Source organism: Amblyomma maculatum, chromosome 1, assembly GCF_055883805.1.
Source record: "Amblyomma maculatum isolate TAMU_Amacu chromosome 1, ASM5588380v1, whole genome shotgun sequence".
NCBI classification, from domain to species: domain Eukaryota; kingdom Metazoa; phylum Arthropoda; class Arachnida; order Ixodida; family Ixodidae; genus Amblyomma; species Amblyomma maculatum.
Window position 1 is genome coordinate 170,397,262 of NC_139344.1, and position 16,865 is coordinate 170,414,126.

At 48.1% G+C, this 16,865-nt stretch overlaps 1 protein-coding gene and 1 pseudogene across 1 annotated transcript in view; one reads left to right on the forward strand and one right to left on the reverse strand.

Moving 5' to 3' along the window:
- The window catches only part of uif (sushi, von Willebrand factor type A, EGF and pentraxin domain-containing protein uif), a 148,933-nt gene that overhangs the window by 64,865 nt on the left and 67,203 nt on the right, over positions 1-16,865 (forward strand). The gene's annotated exons all lie outside the window — the stretch shown is intronic.
- Positions 11,269-12,980, reverse strand: LOC146204850 (uncharacterized; annotated as a pseudogene).

The following is a 16,865-nucleotide window of genomic DNA, read 5'->3' on the forward strand; positions in this document are numbered from 1 at the left end:
CGCGTTTTCAGCGTTGCTATGTTGCCGCCGCCTTGTTGTTCGGTTTTTAAGGGAAGCATAGTTACGCTACATCCCATTTCTAACACTAAACAGCATGAAGTACGATAAAACACTGATGAAATTTCTTGTACAGCGCAGCGGTGCTGTTTACACTGCGATGCAGACTTGCATTTGCAAGTACCATGCAGTGACCTTATCCCGCTCGCGAAAATTAACAATATTTTAATTTTGGATGAAAAACAGTGCGAAATGAACGTATACCAAATCGCCCAGCTTTCCATTCTACTACAGTGTATTAACAATGTTTAGCCTTTTTTTTTTTTTCTTTTTACCCCAGCAAGCTTTTACTGAACTATTTCGATGTGCTCATATATGCACGAATCAGACGAAATGAGCGTCTTCAGGTTAACGTAAACCGGACTAGGTAAACAAACTTTACTCGCCCCCTGAGAGACAGCGACGGGCAGTGGTGCTTTGGCGGCCTTCAGCCCGCCGCGAATGTCTCCTCATGCGGTTCGCGCTTCAATCTTCGGCGCAATTACGTTCCGCCAGTTTGAAGCCGTAGCTTTCTGGATGCCGCTACACAATATATAATCGAATGTAACGAATTATGGTTTAGCAAAACGTTGAGTTGGGATAGTTGGTATGTATTCACGATGTAAACAGCGCAAATAACCAGGGACAAGAGAAACGGACGCAGGACGAGCGGTCTTCCTGTGTCCCTTTCCCTTGTCCCTTGTTGTTTGCGCTGTTTACATCATGAGTATCGGATTATGTGATGCAGAAATGTGTCACGCAGTTTAACGAAATGTTTTTTGTCTTCCTTCAACTTCGTCAATCAAGTTTTAACTATATTCAAGGCCTACAACTTGCGCCAAAGTTGTGCTTAATGAGATCGCAAAAAAAATCAGCAGAGACATTTAACTTCTTGCGTGAATTTTAGCCTCGCGAGTGAGCTGTTCCCGGATGAGGTATTCGACATGTGTTGAAGTCCATTCTGTTGCAATTGTATTCGGTGTGTGTGCGTTTGCGCATTCGACATAGACATGATATGCTTCACGCAGCGCCTGGAAGCCGTAATCGCTCTGTTTGAAGGCATATACAGACGTACGTACATATGTCGTCTGTTCGAATCCCTGTCTCTGACTTGATTGTAGGAGATGTATGCTATATGCAGCGAGAAATCGTATAAAAATAACAATCGTTTGCCGATAATCAATTATAGAAAAAGATAATCGAATTACCCGAAACGCTCTTCGAAAAAGTAGTCAATTGATTACAAAATTACACAAAATGTAACTAATTACACGTAATCGATTACAAGAAATCAGTTAAAATTAGACCAGTGATGCATCGTGGATGATCTGCTTGCTGTGTTTACCATACGGCCGCATGATGACGTCACTCTAATTTTCCTACAACCACTGGGACTTTTATGGCCATCTCGCGAGCACGGCAGGCGAATGAACGCCTCCGGCTTTGCTTTTCTCGCAACGGGTATACAATACTTTCTCATTAATGTCCTTTACACCGGTTACGGTTATTATTCGGGAGTATACAGTCACTTGGTTCAGCAGCTTTAGGAGACAAGCTCGCGTGATTTCTTTCACATTGGACAACAGTGTCACTTGTGCTTACTGTCGGTAGTCGCCCACGTTTCCGCCTCTTCGTGTTTTCCAAGGTAATTAGCCCGCACTGAACAGTAACACCCAGTCTTCTCTGTCGTGGCAGTACCAATGTAGATCGTATTCGCTGTTATATCTGTTTCCAAGATAAGTGCGCTTTGAGATTGCTGAGGTCCGCGCAGTACATGTCCGATCTAACTGTCTTGCATGCGCTCATGTGGCCTCCCAAAATGGCCACCCACTCGAGAAACCGTCGCTGTGGATCTGCTCATAGCGCTGCAACGCAAATTTGTTACGACCATCTATTTTTAACGCTTTGCGTCCCCAAAAGCAGTGGTATATCGTTAAAGAAGAAAAAAAAAATAAAGCAAGTCGCGTATCAGCGCGGCACACCTCTTGAAGCGTTGCGACTGTTTGTGGGCGCATCGTTTGGCGTCGTCGGGCACGAAGGGATGATTTAGTGCGCTTCTCGCGGATCGTTTGTTTCTTCCATTTTTCTATTTTTTTTCTCTCTCTTTAAGCAGGACAGCTAAAAGCAAGGCAAGGAGAGAGATGAGAGGAAAAAGACGGTTTGCGTGACCCAAGTTGCGTACCGCGGACAGCCTTGCCAGCCGAGGCCATTACTGCCAGCCGCTTTCCCCTCTGGACTTCGACTCGGCCTCACGATCCGCCGGCATCGCGCCGATTTGCGAGCTGGGCAACCTTGTGCTGTACATACGTACACCGCCGCTAATGTGCCACCGCACGACACCCTGGTGTTTAGGGGCGGTTCCCACCGAAAGCAGTTATGTTCTGTCAAAAGACCGTTACAGGACCAAAACTTCGTCCATTTGGGCAGCAGAGCCGTCTTAAAAATTCTGACCGCGTGCTTTTAGCATTTCGGTGAGTCTGAATTAAGGATGCAATGATGGGACAGCTGTGCCATTTTGTTATAAATACAACTTGCTGGGCCATGCTGCGCGAAAACCATTAAATTGACCTAAACTGCACCAGCTTGCGCCATACTTGGGAACACAGCGCAAAACAGGACGCAACACAAGAGAACGAAGGTAGACAGGACGGATCGCTGAACTGACAACTTTTATTTTCGAAAGAAGGTGACCCGTATTTAAGAGGTGCCTATCAAAACACGTGATCAAGGCAGGGAGCAAAACACTGCTGAACAACCTTTCTTGAAGAAAAAAACGGCCAAAGACAACAAAAATGTTATGAGGGATAAGCTCTGTTCCCAAGTATGAATTTGAACCAACTAGCCCAACAGCAAGTGTAGCTTGCGCCAAAAAGGCTAGGCTAGTTCGACACGATTTACTTTTGTCCCTCATGTCGCGGCTTCCAGAGATATCAGAAAATTTGAATAGGTTTGCGATAACGACTGCTAATTTATTCGCAGTGCACTTATTGTATACCTCCGATCAATGTAAATCTTCGGAAATTACGAAATTTTTTTGTGTTTGAATCGCGACCAGTCATCGCAGATTGCAAACGGCGTCCCGCTGGTTGCAGCATTTGACAACTTTCATATCAGTTAACTGGCTGATCTTTCGTGGAATAGACATGTGTGGTAATACTAATTAGCAAGAAAGCGATACTTCGGAAAGCCAGTGCGGCAGCACGAGTGGATGAGATGTGGTGCAGCGCGGCACATCACAGCGTCGCGCTATCAACGAGTGGCGCTGAGGGGCGACGAAGGCGAACCGGGGCCAGTGCAGCGATCTTTTTCGATCACTGTACCATGAGAGACACTGCAACTACGGTACACATCTTGGGAACATCTCGGACCGAACAAAGCGCATACGCATGCGACGCTTTAATCCTCACAAGTTTTGTAAAATGTCACTTCGACCCTCATTAGGAATGCGCACCAGCCACATGTAAATCTGGTGTCGTGCGCTCATTCCGGACATGGCAGGCTCCCACCTGTGAATTCGGACAGGGGGTGGGATGGAGGTACAACCCGCGCAGCCAGTGATCACCGATGTAGTCCTCCCGAGTCTGAATTTAATGGAACAGTGGTGCGCAGTCGCCAGCGCATGTTACGCCAAGCACAACAATTTCAGTCCTCCACTCCCAAAGCACAGCTCAGTGGTAAAGTTTTGGTTTGCTTAACGCATGGGCCAACGTTTCGAACGCTGCTTAGCGCGTCACCAGGCTTTAAACGTGAAATGCTTTTAGCTCGTTAGCGACCGTGAGGTGACGTCGAGCCAAAACCGAGCATCTGGCCATCGACTGGGTCTCGCCGTACGGGAGCCGAAACTGGACCATCTGGGCACTGGACGAGATTTAACGAGACTAGTTCGCTCTCAAGCCCTCGTGCAGTGCTGGTATACAAACGCTATGTGCCGAACAAACAAGTTATAAAAATGATTGTTTCCAACTTGTTCTCAACCTTCGTTGCGGTATCACTCAAGTTATGCATTTAAAATGCACTGTATTTGTCATTTCTGATAACGGCGTGCAAAACGCAGATATATGACACCATAGACTTCATTATCATCCGTTGGTTTTCAAGGGCCAGTGACAGAGCCGCTCCAGAGCCGCTCCAAGGTAAGAGGAGCACTGCGCGAATAACGGCTTCACATATCAAAGGTGTCACATATGCACGTATAAGACCGCCCGACGCCGGCGGCCGTGGCGGCAGCAGTTTGGTTCGAACCTTTCGAATCAAGTCTGTCACTGTGCTGCGGCGCCAGCTCATGTTGTTTCCCATTTTGGCAGGCGGATGTATACATTCTCGGGGAGCACTCGGACGCGTTGCTTCTCCCACATTCTTCTCAGGTCTTCGTCGCGTCGTGGACACGCACTATATTCAGCATCGTTCTGCACTTCAATGCCGTTATCATCACAGCTGGATAAGCCAAGTAATGGAGCCTGATGAAATAACAAGGAAGAACGCCTTCGCTGTTGAGAACGAGCGCTCGCACGAAAGACCTGAGAATCCGGTCTTGGGCGCTTGCATGATGGCGCACACTGGTAAGATTTGATAGTGCATGCATGCGGCACTTGTCAAATACAATTGAGCTTTTTCCAAAGCACGTTCGCCTTTCCACTGCGCAGGAAAATAAAACACTGTCACATGCTTGCAGTGCGCTCCACACTCTGGCAATGTATGTACCGTTTTTGCCAAAAGTAACCAGGCTGCAGGCTCTGCTTCTCAGCCATATGGTAGCAGATTCATACGTGCACGTCTGAAGCTCTAAATCTCTGCAGTGCACATTTGAGCACCTGTCTTCACTTCTTGACTAGTTGTGGTAAAGTGGGAATCCTTATTGGCTTTATAACACAAAACACGCAGCCTGGTTACTTTTGGCAAAGACGGTGCATGCATGCATTAACGAGCGTGTCTGAGCACCTATACTGAGAGCTGCGGAATCCGCGACTACGCCCGAGAATATCCTCACAGAGCATCGCAAAATAAGCCGAGGCTACGGACTTTACCGATGAAATCTATTTTGCGAATCCGAACTCAATGAGCGATGTATAAGAAGCACATCTGCGCTTGTACCACATGCACAAAAAGTAAACAGCGACCGTTGAAAAAGACGTCAGAAATGATGTGCACCGCGGACCAGCCAAAACGAGCATCTGCGCTGCCCTCGAGATCGAATAAAACGTCGCATGAAGCATCGCGCTCCTTCTAATTTATGTAAAGAAATTGTGGGTGGGGGTTTAAGCATGGCTTGAACCACCGTGGCTTGAACCTAGTGATGGAGCGAAAGCTGTGAGTGTTGCAGCGTTGGCCTTTATGACACCCGCATTTCAATCCGTGTTTTTTTTTTTCTCATAAATTTTGTTTAAATTAGGTTCTGGGGAAAGGAAGGAGCCTTATGCTTTTTAGCGGACGCCACGGAATTGTGGACACCTACACCTAACCAGGTCAAGATCATGTTTTCGTTTTTTTTTCTTGTATATTGTACATTGGTTTATAAAAAAGAAAAGGTGCAGATTCTGCCAGCCTTGAGATAAGGAAGATTGGAGTGGAAGCGGAGAGAAAGAGGTCCCGTAGTGGAAGAATACGGAGTAATTTGGCCATCTCTGGGCCTTTAACGTGCGCGGACATCACAGAATTTCATCGCTGCTTCTCCGTTTAAGTTAGGTTTTGGGGAAAGGAAGGCGCAGTATACATTTGGGTGAACACCATGAAATCATGGACACCCACACCTAATTAGTTCAAGGTCACTTGAAGGGCAAATTTAGTGTCACACAAAGACCTGCTACACCTAGCGTAGTGAAGCTTTCGCATCCATTGTAAATTGGTTTATAAGAAAAGAAAGGCGCAGTATCTGTCAAGGTCATTTGAAGGTGAAAACCCCCCGTGACGCTGACGGCTCGAAATGCTGGCATAGTGAAGCTCTCGTTTCAAAATGGCGGTACACTCTCTCCACTTCCATTATCCGTGTCACCTCTCCGTCGTCTGCTAGCTGCCCGAGCGCAGCCCAGCGCTGCCAGCACAAAGTCTTCCTGTCGAGCCTGGCAGCCAGTGGACCGCCCGAAACCGTCCAGCCCAAGCAAAAACGGACGCGTTCTGACAGAAACCGGAAGTGGCCAGAGCGACTAGAGAAAAACAAAAGCCTGGCTCCGCGGTCAGCCCGTATGGCAGCCCGCGGGCTGCCAGACGTGGATAATCGTAGAAGCTCACTGTGTAATGAGTTTAGAAAAAGCTTGATTATATATATGACACGAGCAGTTTGACAAATGACCAAAACTGCAAACGTACACGGTTGAAAACAGGAATGTTCAGGTCTTTGCAGATCACATGAAGTGTGTAAAGCCGCTAGGCCATCAATGGTACCCCAGATGTAATCGCACAGAACGCAGTTCATTATACTAAGACAATTTAGATAGTTTGTATTGTAGCAGATGTGCTTTCTAACATATATAGACGGGTAAATTTTGTGAGTGCAGTGATTTTCAAAAGGCGCACATGGCTTTTAAGGCTCACCCGTCGCGGCATACTATATATTGCGAGAGAAAATGAAAAAAATAACTGTACAGGCGCAGTGACTTGCACATGAAAGGAAGGAAAGGAAAAACGGCGGTAACCGTCTGTGATCTTTTTTTTTATTATTATTATTTAGGGCTGGCGTCACGCGTTCTAACACGCATTCATATGAATCTATCTTGCATCGCTATGCTTCCTCCAGTGTGCTGGAACAGTCCTTGCAGTGAAGCATCCTCAAGACACGATGTGCCTGCTTGTAAGCAGGCACCATTTCTACAGCGTCGCATTGGGAACAGGGTATAGCGGAAGCCTTTACGATTTTAAGGATTGGACCGCAGGCCCTCAAGTTGCTCAAAAATGCTGAGCTGCTTTAAAACGCATATTTTCCTGCTCAGTGAGCTGCTCCGATACCTGTTTTGGTCGTCCCACCCCTGCGGATGCACTAACACGTGCTGTCGCGCACTGCTACACCGTCGTTCGGCCAGCAGAGGTAGAGGAAATCGTAGAGGGAAAAGCAAAACTACAAAAATCAACTATGGGTTCATTTGCGATATCATGCAAAATGCATGTACGGCGGCGGCTGCGGAGTCGTGCTGTCGTTCCAGAAATTATTGTGAAATGCATGGCATTTTGCAGCATGAAGCGATGCATGCTGGGTAATCCGCCATTTTGTTGTTAAAAGCAGACGGTGGGCAGGCTGAATTGACCGAGTGCTTTGTCGTTTTCGACGGTCCACCGAGCAAACACGCGGCTCGTGCGCTGCCCTTACGTGCGTGCAAGATGTCGGCAGATTTCTGAGATGCGTCGACGCTGTGCCCGAAAGATCGGGCGCGCTCTACGCTGACCTGTTCAATCTACGTGCGGACGACTGTGCATCTGGACCTGTGGCCATCCGTCGACATCGCCGACATTCATGGTTTCTAGTTCTGGCGACTAGTTTGTTACTTGCCCGGATTGGCGTCTATCTCGCGTCTGTTAGCCCATGCGAGCCATTCGCGTCGGCGTCGCTCAGACGGATCATGTGCCTTCTCGCGCTCAGGGAGACGTATTTTTGGAATCGTAAATATAACCCGCAGTCGGCCTGTCCGATCATGCCAGCATTGTCTACGCGCATTACGCGACAAAGTAGACGAGGCTGTGTGGCAGTGCCGTGCTGCGTCGTATGTTGCCAATGACTACAACATGGCGGATTACCCAGCATGCACCGTGCAGGGGCACACAAAATCGTGATACTGCTGCGGCAGCCGCTCTCCACGTTCCTCGAATAGCGATTATGCCACTGCGTAGGGGATGCTGCTCACTCCACAATGACCCCTCTGTAAAGATCGTGTGGCGAGACGCACTAACGCGAGCGCCACAAACCATATATATATATATATATATATATATATATATATATATATATATATATATATATATATATATATATATATATATATATATATATATATATATATATATATATAGCGGAGGCTCGCACGCACCGGGATGCAGCACCCCCTTAAGATGGCGCATGGCATGCAGGCTCATGTAGCAGGACAGAGTAGGTGACGGTAACCTTTGCCGCGATTCATGTATATAGTCATTGCAAAAAATATGCAGCCCAAGGGGTTTGCTTCCTCTCTGTAACGAGTCTCGTTACAGGGCTCAGAAGCAAACCCCCTGGGCTGTATATTTTTGAAAAGCACTAGTCATGACCAGGGTGGCCAAAGCTGCTTGAGTGAAAGTGCCACGGCCAACAGACGCTTTATACATAAAAAGACGTTCTCCTATCGTCGAAGGAAACACGGCAGTAAAAACTGTGACCTCGTCAGTCGCCCTTGTATGATTTATTACTCGCAGTACTCCAATATTTATTTATTTATTTATTCTTAACCCACAGCGTCCGAAGGCATTGCAGTAAGGAAGGGTAGGGGGTAACAAGGCATGACTACTTCACGGACAACAAAATTACTCGACTGCGATTAAGTCTGCATGAGAGCGAAAATGGAGAAAGCCACTTCTTATCGTCATCTTCATTATCATTATCCATTTTCGCTAACTGCGTCGTCATTGTCATCGCTACTGTCAATCTGGCGCCTGACGAATAGTGACACCGATGACGACGTCATGTAGAGGTGATGCATTTCCAACGCATAAACACTTGCCCTGAGGAAGAAGTCCAATGCCAACGAAGATAAAGGTTTTGCGGCGTTGTTCGGCGGCATCGGGGGACTCACAGAAATGATTGGCTGAAAGCAGTTGAAATGTGAAATATCACAGATAATGACGCCATCGTCTGGTTCTCTCTCTTTTTTTTTTTTTCTTCACTGTTGCAATGCTTTGAGGAGAAGCCTGAAGACTTTCGCGATTTTAATAGTAGATTGCGTCATAACTTCAAATGGCGGCACAAAATTCTTTGGTGAGCTTAATCTAAAAGTTTTATACATTTTGATGCGTGCATCTCAAAAATTTTCCCCCTCCAGGTTCCATTTTGCCATTTGCCATTTCGTGCACCCCGAATACTTTTGATATAAATCCTGCCGAATCACGTAGGTGACGATTGGTGGCGCTGTAAAAGGCAGACACTGTAAACACGATGGTCTCACCCTGCAGCTTCAGCGCAGCAATAAGGTGTGCGGTAAAAAGTCGTTTCGCAATGTAGAGGAGCGGGGTGTTTGTAGAGATGTTCCGCTGTTCCACTTTACAAGTTTACATGAACCAGTATGCCAAATTTGCTATCATACGAAGCAGACCTGAGCCAGCTTTCCAGGGGAAAAAAGTTTTCATCGGCACATAGGTAAATACGCACGTCTTTGCGACCCTTCAACGTGGTGGCGTGTGCCCGAGGTCAGCGGCAGAGCCGCCGTCGCCTCGCTGCGAAAACAGGTTGTCGAGTAGGAAGTACGCCGTCGGCTGGGCGTCGTGAGACGCGGCCAGACAAGCGCCGGCGCCGACGACTCCAGGCCACCGTGCATGAAACCGGAAGACGCGCTGGGAAACGAAATGTTGCGTTAGTTGCGGACTTGCAGTGCTCACGAAACACGCCACCACCACTGTTGACGTGCCGCAAGCAGCGCAGTGGCTGGGACCGCGCAAGTTCCGAAGCGTACACTGCATAGAAGCTTATGCTATTGTGTGATTGAAGAGCGGATAAATTTTCCTAGCGTCTTACAATAACGCCAGCGACGTGAAATGACGAGAGTTTGGCTTATTTCCTTATAAAAATTGTCTGTAGACTCTCTAGACACTATTCCTATGTATTAGCTCTAAATTATCTCTAGACTAACCTATATAGTCCTCTTAATTTGCTTTCCATCCTTTCGTCTATAGACTATCTATAGGCAGTCATAAATTTGCCTATAGACAGTCTATAGGCATTATATGAGCTGTCTAAAATTTTTGTAAGGGTTGGTGGTGGCGATCGGACAATATACACCCCCTGTACTGTCAACAAGACCAGAAAGTATGCTGTTGTTTGCCTGGACGTGGATTGAATTGATCGGTAATGGGAAAAAGGGGGAAAGGGGGGGGGGGGGGGACGTTCAATAGGCAAGCAAATTTAAAGCTGTTTTGTTCGAGATGCCGGGCAGGCGGGTCAGGCAGCAAACCAGTTTCTAGAAGGACAATTGCAGATTTCCAAAAATCCAGATAGACACTCCGAGTTTTTAACACAGCGGAACAACTAAACACCGACAGCGAATGCATTTAAAGCATGAATGCCGACTAGCGAAAACTTAGTGCATAATTGTGTCACTCTTATATAACAACCTCTGGGATACGCATCATATACAGTGTATGTGCTTGATCAACCAGCTGTGTTTTCCCATTGTTTTTCACGACGTGTACAAATCATTACGCAAAAAAAAAGAGAGAGAGAGATAAACACACGTCAGGAAATCTGCTTGCGACTGCTCGAAATGGTGCGTGGAAAAGTGCAAAGGAGCCGCCCGGCACAATAGCATCCTTAGCATCCAATCGCGCCCTCTCATAATTATTAGCAGTCCTCCCCGTATTGCAAGGTGCCTTGGGAATGACGTTCCTGGACACCAGTAAAGTGAGGGTGCATTGCTGAATATACATCTTACTGCTTCTTCTGTGAACCAGGTGTTGCAAGGAGAACCACGTGAAAATATTCTACCTCATAAATGAGCTAGCTGTATACCTCATTTGATCTATGCGAACCATGGCCTGTGCTAAGTGCAAACTCATGCTACAAAGGCGAAAGAGGAATATATGAATGACTGCGTATACCTTTATTGTTAGAGGAATACCTGGGGTCATAGTTGGGGGATGAGGAAGAAGAGGAGCATGTTGGTGAAGTCATACTTCAACTCCGATTCATAAGGTCACAACAACAAGTCGGAGCCAGGGACCCACTCAGTATAATTAGGCCACTTCGCCTACCATAAGGAGGCCGAAAGAAAGTTGATCGAAGGCAATAAATTCTGTGGGCGTGCCGCATCTGTTTAAAGGAACAGTGACATATTAGATGAAATAGGTCTGGTTTTCAGCTAAAATGGAAGGCGCGGACATTTCTGCGGTCATGTGGAATCGGCGGCGGCGATCGTGGGCGATATAGCGCTGGTCATAATTCCGGAGAATGTGAGGAGAGTTGGGAGCAATAGCACAAAACTAACTCATTATGGAAAAACTTCGCCAGCCCGAGAGAGCTTGGGGGTGTTAGCGAGAAAACCCTGAGGGGTGGTATCATGAAGCCGGCGGCTACTTGCGTTCCAATCGAAAATGTTGGATGGCAATGTTCCTCAGATCAAATGTAGCTTCGGCAGCCATGCATGGGATGTCCTCGTGAACAGGGTCCAGCGGAGGAGTAGGAGTGAGTAGACGTTCCCTGGGAGCTTCATTAGCGGACTGAATCCCTGTGTCAGCATCACTGTGGCCCGGAGTCTATATGACACGAATGAGATGGCTACGCTCTTCGAACACGGATACAGTGCGATAGAGCTTGGTCGCGGTTAATTTTGTAGTAGATCGATTTAGTTCAAGTGTGGCAGCATTACAGTATCTGATGATGGGTATGCCACCGACAATACTAGTTCCGGCCGCTGTTGAGCATTATACTACACTTACAATCTCGACATTGCGAAAAGGCTCCGCACGTTCCTTCCGTTTGAAGAGGGCAACGCAAAAGGCCATTTTATAAGAAGGACAGAGCCCCACCTCAACATCACCGGCAACTCAACATCACCGACACAGGGTACGGGAGCGGTCCTTAAGAGGCCGCCCTTTAAAATCGCTAGGTGGGTTCCCGTAACTGCATCGATCGCGGTCCGGGCCCGCTCGACCAAGGCCCGTGGGGCCGTCAGGTCAGAGCAGCCGAGCAATGCCGCCTTCCAGTCCTCCCGGAAAGGGCTGGGTATAGGGGCTAGTTCGGGGTTTTTATTGCGAAAGCAATACTACTCGCACTTTTAAGCCTTCGCGTGACCCGGCCGTAGTTGCGTCTTACCCACGTGACGCTGTGACGTCACATCTCACGTGACACGGGCTGGCAGGAGCTGCCAACTTGGGTCTCTCGTTTCACATGGAACGGTTATGTCAGAATCAGCCTGCTAGGACCCTGGCATTCACGTTACCCTTATAGGCCACTAAGGTACGTTCATACGGCTTGGTTAAATCGGGGCTTTATATGTGGGCTGAGGAAGAAGAAAAAGAGAAGAACGCTCGGTCACCCGCAGCTAATGCTTTCGCTCAATATTTGGTTCAGTAGCGTTGAACCCTTGTAACTTTTTTTTGACATGCCCACACAATGTGGAAAATCTCCGAGGACTTTTCCTCACAGTGCGGGCATTTCCCCGTTCAAGTGGGGTCAAAGTATTTTAGTACTGTCGGGCGGCACAGTAAAGTTTTGATGTAAAAGGAATGCGCTGTTCTGCGTTTGTAAGACTCCTGCAGAACCCAGGATAGATGGAATGGCCGGATTGGTAGAACTGAGTGATCTCTTAGTAAGTATAGCGAGGTTGCTTTCGGGGTCCGGATTGGTGGGGGACGATGGTGGTGCCCGGAAAGTGAGCGCGCGGGCGACGGCATCGGCCGTCTTGTTTCCCTCGAGGCCAGTGTGAGCTGGAGCCCAGATAATTGTTCGGGGCGCGGAGGCACCGAGATAGTCGTTGTTTTGTAAATTTTTACTGGTGAAGTATTGTACGATGTACCCCTTCTCAATTTTGCGGCAGGCACTCTTCGAGTCGGTGATGATAACCCGTCAGTTCTGATCTGCGGCGGCAAGCGCGAAGGTAACCTCTTCCGCATGTGTAAAGTGCATGTATTACAGTATTTTGGTGGACTACTGCGGCCGTGTACCAACATTCATGGTGTGTGCCGGAGGCGTCCGTGTAGAAGACTCCATATTTTTATTCGTAGTGGCGAGCCAAGGCTTCCGCCCGTGCGAAGCGTCTGCCATTATGGTCCTCTCGTGTCATGTTACCTGGAAGAGGGCGCATGTGCATAGCATATCTCCACGGTGGTGATATGTACGTGCTCTTCCGTATGCATTGAGTGATGGATGTGTAGTCGGACAAGGAGACGTTGACCCGACGGCGTTTTAGACAGTCTCGACCGTTTGTTGATTTATCAAGTGTGCCTCTCGCAGCTTAAAGGTGTTAACCATACCCAGGCCATGTATAGGCGCTGGCTGGAGGTGTCGTCGAGGGTACGCTTGTATATTTTACGGAGAACGACTTCGAGTGCATACTCGTCAAATTTGCGCAGGTGGAGGTATGGAGCCGAGTACTATAGGACTCGGCTGGTTACAAATCCATGCGCCATCCACAATGCGTCTTTACATCGTAATCCCTCGCGCTTATTCGAAACCTGGCGGACCATGCGGCCAACCTGGTCCCCACACCTTACGCAATTTGGCTAGTGTTGTGTCAGCTCTGCGATTTTTGTAAATAAAGAGCCCCAATCTGGTTGTGTTCGGTTATGCGTCCACTTTTAGGGAGAGGCCGATTGCAAAAATTCAGATTTGGACGGGGAGCACTATAACGCCACAGCGACAGGCGTAGTTGTCTACAATGTCCGCCGCTTGCTGCAGGTTGGCCCCCATTTCTCCTATCTGAGCCGTGCATAGCCCAGGTAGCTATGTCGTCGGCATAAAGCGCGTGTTGGATGCCGTCGACCCTCTCCAGCTGATCGGAAAGTCTCATCATTGCCAGATTGAATAGGAGAGGTAAGAGGACCGCTCCCTGCGGGATCCCTCGAGTGCCTAATTGGTATGGGCCCTGTTCGGTAACCTGAATCCGGATGTATGATTGTCGGTCCGTGAGAAATTGCCTAATGTAGTTAAAGGAGTTCTGGCCGCATTCCGTTTGGGAAAGATGTGTTAGAATAATTTCGTGGGTGGCGTTGTCGAAGGCCACCTTCAAATCCAAATCGAGTACTACCTTGTCACTGAGAGGATATTCGATTGGGTTGAGAATTCCCCGGCCAAGTCGAAGCATGCAGACATCCTGTGCGGACAGGTGCAGGCGGAACCCTAACATGATGCCGACTAAAACATTTTTGCTCTCCGAAAACTTAGCCTGCCACACGCCATCGTCTTTATTAATTTTCCCACACGAGAAGTAAGGGAGATGGGGTGTTGGTCAATGGCTTTACCAGCATGGAGAATGAAGGTGACCAGAGCTGGCTTCCAATGATTGGGATGGTGTTTCCCCGAGCCAAATGGAGTAGATGTAAGCGGCGAGAAGTATGGAGTATGCCGAGTCGGGTAGATTGGCGAGTACTTTGACAGTAATTTTATCCTTCCCTGGTGCCGTTCCTCACTTCATTTTTGCTAGGGCCGCCTTCAGGTCATGTATAGTTGGAGCGGTTGGTCCAGCTCCACGTTCTCGTAGCTTGCATACGAGTCTGGGTCTAATTTAAGCGCGCCATCACGTGAAGCGCGGGAGAAGCGGCATGTGTCGCCGAATAGTGGGCACTTATAATGGAGGAAGCAGTGAGAGTTCCTCTCTGATGATTACTATGACGAGTGTTCCATGCGCCGCAGCTGCAGTATGTCAAAACCTGTGTGGTGCTTTGAATCTGCCGGGCGCTCATTTCTTGTATGTTAATGCTGCTTCACCTTCACATCAAGTAATGGTAAGCTGTCAGTTCTGGAAGCAGAAGATGTAGACGTGATCTGTGTATTCTATGAAGCGGAACGCATCAAAGTGGCTGCCGTTATTTCATGAGACACTGGCATGCATGCTTATCTTTTTATCTTCGACTACCAAAGACCGGTGGCACCATGATTAGGGCAAAGCTAGCGCGACGAGGTGAATATGACTTGACGCAGCTAGGGAGACTCACTTGGTCAACCGCTGCGACCTTTTAACTTTTTTTTCTTTTCCGATTTCTGAAGTTATACGAGGCCGACCTATAGGACCTATCTGCCAGTATGCGAGTAAAAATGGCACTATATTTTTAAAACTGCCTGCTTCGCCAGCCCCGCCGGGGTGGTGCAGTGGTAAGACGCCCGACTACTGTGCCGGAGTTCCCGGGTTCGAACCCGACCGCGGCGGCTGCGTTTCGATGGAGGCGAAACGAAGAGGCGTCCGTGTGCTGTGCGATGTCAGCGCACGTTAAAGATCCCCAGGTGGTCGAAATTACTCCGTAGCCCTCCACTACGGCTCCTCTTTCTCTCTATCCACTTTAACTCCCACCTTCCTCCCTTCCCTTACGGCGCGGTTCGGGTGTCCACAGAGCAAGTGTGACAGTTACTGCGCCTTTCCCTTCCTGTGAACCAATTTATTTAACTGCTTCGCCATTAGCAGAGCATTCACTGTTGAAGTGAAGCTGGCCTAACATTAATGAAGAGGTACACTGCAAATCTCTGTCTGCTGTGAAATTTATTATTTTAGTTATTGAGCCCAGGAGATGATTAGATTGAATGTATTATGGCCGCTTCGCGTGCGAGGCAGCCATAATGGGCCATTATTCCCCCACTCGTATCACCTGCGCTCTCGAGCTATTATGTGGATTATGGCGCGTAAATTAATATTTAGAACCACAGCCATGTGCAAGCGGTATATAGGAAAATGTGGGGTGGTGGTGGTGACGGTGGGCAAGGCCTCCCTTAGCTTGCTTGAAAATTCTCAACGACGTCGCAGAAGTTTAGGAAATAAAAAAGTGTGTGTGTGTGTGTGTGTGTGTGTGTGTGTGTGTGTGTGTGTGTGTGCGTGTGTGCGTGTGTGTGTGTGTGTGTGTGTGTGTGTGTGTGTGTGTGTGTGTGTGTGTGTGTGTGTGTGTGTGTGTGTGTGTGTGTGTGTGTGTGTGTGTGTGTGTGTGTGTGTGTGTGTGTGTGTGTGTGTGTGTGAGTGATTGAGTGTGTGCGTGAGTGTGTGCGTGCGTAGAATCCCTTACGCAATATCTGGGATTTCTGTGCCACTTTTCCTTTAAACAGCAATAACAGCAAAAGATTGGAACTGTTTGCCTGCCGAAGCTGTGACTCATCTCGACAACGCGCGCTTCAAATCATTCATTGAAAGTATAATAACTTGATGTAAGCCCAGGTATCGAGGCATCCTAAGCCCACCCCTCATGTAATGCCTCTCGTGGGCCTTTGAGGTACTAAAAAATTAAAAAAATAATAATAAATAAAAAATACTTCTTTTACAATATTTACAGCAAATGTCCTGGCGTGGAGCTGTGTACGAACTATTTCTAGCGCATCATGGCAGCTTTTGAAGAAAATTTTCAGTCGCTGCAGTGCGATTACGGGTCGTCATCCAGGTAATGGGAAAACCCGGGTTTGCATTCGTATTTGTAGAACGCCGTCTGAGCAGTGCAGTCAGAGATGGTGGTGGTGGAAGAAACATTGTTAGATCCATCTCACTGTGGGGTCGTCGCTTCCATCTTGGCCAGAGCCCTCAGTCCAGAACCCCGTTGGCCTTCGCTATCCGGCCGGCATTCTCGATCAGCCCTCGCTGGTCAGTCGGCTGCGTGCTGGACAGGGCAGCTTCTCAAGAGAGGGTGCGACGTATATAAGCAGCAGCTTTCCTCACGCCCAATATTGTAGAGCGGTATCGAGTCGTCCATGTCTGTCACGGTTTAATCAAAATTGGGATGTCGAGGCGATGGGGAGTGAAATGGATGGTGACCTACCCAACGCAACCTTCCGGTCGCCGCAGAACGCATATTCGCTCCCTGCGAACAAGGCTTCGCAAAAGTCATTAAGTCGAAATCGAAGCTTATTAGGTCCAAATTAAATATTTCTCAATTTCTTGCTTCTGGCTCGACTTCCTCTTGCCGATGCGGATCGAAATTTTCTGTTAGAGGAGTAAAGTAGTGAAAGTGGGCTTAGTGGTACTAGTCTCCACCATTCC